The 2,868-nt window shown below is 40.4% G+C and overlaps 1 long non-coding RNA gene across 1 annotated transcript in view; it reads left to right on the top strand.

Annotated features, from left to right (window-relative positions):
• LOC119466682 overlaps positions 1-2,868 on the top strand; it is an 86,769-nt gene that overhangs the window by 60,195 nt on the left and 23,706 nt on the right. The gene's annotated exons all lie outside the window — the stretch shown is intronic.

The raw sequence follows: 2,868 nt of genomic DNA, 5'->3' as shown, positions 1-2,868 counted from the left end.
CTCCCGGGTTTAAGCGATTCTCCTGCCTCAGCCTCCTGAGTAGCTGGGACTACAGACACCACACCCATCTAATTTTTGTATTTTTAGTAGAGACAGGGTTTCACAATGTTGGCCAGGTTGGTCTTGATCTCTTGGCCTTGTTATCCTCCCTCCTTAGCCTCCCAAAGTGCTGGGATTATAGGTGTGAGCCACCACACCCCGCTACTTATGTCATGGACTTTTACACCCTGTTTCCTATTCTCTGGTCCCCCTCCTGAAATTAGTACTGATCAGAACAGGAGTTTGAAGAGACTACCTGAGGCTGGTTAAAGTAGCACCAGAAAAGAGCGGAAGGAACAATCCTCAGAGTACTACCCCAACAAGATAAAATTCACTATGTCTGCCATTCAAAAAAAGTGTGGTCAGGCCTGCAAAGAAACAGGAAAATATGATCTATAACGAGCATAAAGTTCAATCAGTAAAAACAGATAAGAATTATAGAGAAGATAGAATTGGTAGACAGAGATATTAAAACAGTTCTTATAACTGTATTTCATATGTTCAAGAAGCTAGAGGAAAGATTGAAAATAATAAGTAGAGACATGAAAGGTATTTTATTTTATTTATTTATTTTGAGATGGAGTTTCACTCTTCTTGCCCAGTCTGGAGTACAGTGGCATGATCTCAGCTCTCCTCAATCTCTGCCTTCCAGGTTCAAGCGATTCTCCTGCCTCAGCGTCCCAAGTGGCTGGGATTATATGCATGCGCCACCATGCCTGGGTAATTTTGTATTTTTAGTAGAGACAGGGTTTCTCCATGTTGGTCAGGCTAGTCTCAAACTCCCAACCTCAGGTGATCTACCCTCCTAAGACCTCCGAAAGTCCTGGGATTATAGGCATGAGCCACCACACCCAGCGGAAGGTATGTTGAAAGATCTAAATCTAACTTCTAGAGATGAAAAATATAGTATTTGATATGAAAAATACAATGGATAAGATTAACAGCAAATTAGACATTGCCAAAGAAAGACTACATAACTTGAAGATATAGCTATATAAACAATAAGAAATGAAATACATAGAGAAAAAAGACTGAAAAAAGAAGATATCAGTGAGACCTGAGACAACATCAGGTGGCCTAATATATGTGTAATTAGAGTTCCCAAAGGAGAAGGGAGTGTCCAGAAAAAAAGAAATAATGACCAAATAATAATGAGCAGATAATGACCAAAAATTTTTCAAATTTGACGAAAACTATAAATCCATAGGCTCAAGAAGTTCAACAAACCCTAAACATGGGAAGCATGAAGAAAATGACACCAAGGGCCGGGCGTGGTGGCTCCCGCCTGTAATCCTAGCACTTTGGGAGGCGGAGGTGGGTGGATCACCTGAGGTCAGAAGTTCAAGACCAGCCTGGCCATCATAGTGAAACCCCATCTTTAAAAAAAAAATGACACCAAGGAACTTTATAATCAATTTGCTTAAAGCTAATGTTAAAGAAAAAAATCTTCATCTCCAGTGCCTTAGGGTAGGTCCTCTTCACTTCTTAGCTGGACTTTTACAATAATCTTCAACTAATTGCCCTGCCTCTAATATAAGTCCACATCAGTCTTTTCCTCTTCACCACTGTTAGAGAACTCTTCACTGCCCACTGACTAAATTCCAATCTCTTAGCACTGCAACTAAGGCTTTGTTAGCATGGCCTATATGACCCTTTTCTCTCTCTCCAACCTCAGCACCCTACCCTCCACATCTGCTTCCAGTCCTTCTAACCACATGGAACTATTCATGGAAAGAGCTGTACTGCTCTGGCCTCTGTGCCTTTGCATGTGCTATTGTCTGCCTGGAAGTGTTATTCTCTTCCTTGGTTTATTAATCTGTGGCCCCTACTAATCTCTAAGCTCCTGGAAGACAGGGACTGTCTTTCTTCACTGCAGTGCTAGGCTGAAAAAGGAAATAGAGTGGAATTTGAGAAGGCATATGGAAGGGAGGAGGAGGGAAGGGAGAAAAGAATAATAGAACAAGACTGAAGAGCCAAAGTGTTCCATTTCCACAAAGAAGGTAAGTATGGAAGAGAGAAAAGATGAGCAAAAAGGTGTAACAAAGAGATCTAGTAGAAGGGTGGGCCTTGAATAAAGGAGGGACTCCTTTTTAAGTGAGTTGAAAGAAAGAAGAAGTGGAGGAGGTAGATCTGAAGGGAATTTACTACTGGGGTTCCATTTCCTTCCTAAAGAGGAGACAAGGTCATGTGCTGCAGAGAAGACTTGAGGAGAATGGAAAAGACTGTGACACGGGATAACCACTCATACTCAAAACAATGTACCGTGATCTTCTAAAGACTATCTGCTGAAGACTTCAAATCAGAGCTGAAAATGAGGACAAAATATATCCTTTCTTCCTCCTAAACATATCCTAAAATATCTTCTAATGCCTCTTCCTTCCCTTTTATAAAAAAAACCATCTGCCCAGACTCTCTAGATAGATCACTGCCTTTGATTCTGAGTACGGGGTTGTCTCTGGAAGGGAACAGGAAAATGTAGCAAAACGAGTAAAGGAGGAGAGCAAAATATGAAGAATGCTCAAGAGCAGGTTATATACATTTTAGAAGTACAGCGAAGATCATTAAAAAGCCCCAAATCTGGTTCGAACCTAAAGGTTTCTGACAAGTACAGGGAATCAGATGTATTCTAATGTGTCAGTTGACAAATTTCTTGGCAATTTCACTACCTTCAGAACAGTGGGAAAGATGTTTAGGTTAACGTATTCAGTCATTTTTGGATAATAAAGGGGATCTCTCTGTGGGGGTACTATTTTAAAATCAAAGCAAAATGTATAATAGAATAACGTATCTGTAATGAAGAACATCTCCATTTCAAAGTGTTACTTGAAA

Source organism: Cebus imitator, unplaced genomic scaffold (assembly GCF_001604975.1).
Source record: "Cebus imitator isolate Cc_AM_T3 unplaced genomic scaffold, Cebus_imitator-1.0 Scaffold18, whole genome shotgun sequence".
Lineage (NCBI taxonomy): Eukaryota > Metazoa > Chordata > Mammalia > Primates > Cebidae > Cebus > Cebus imitator.
Note: the sequence above shows the minus strand (reverse complement) of the source record. Positions and strands in the feature narration are given on the sequence as shown.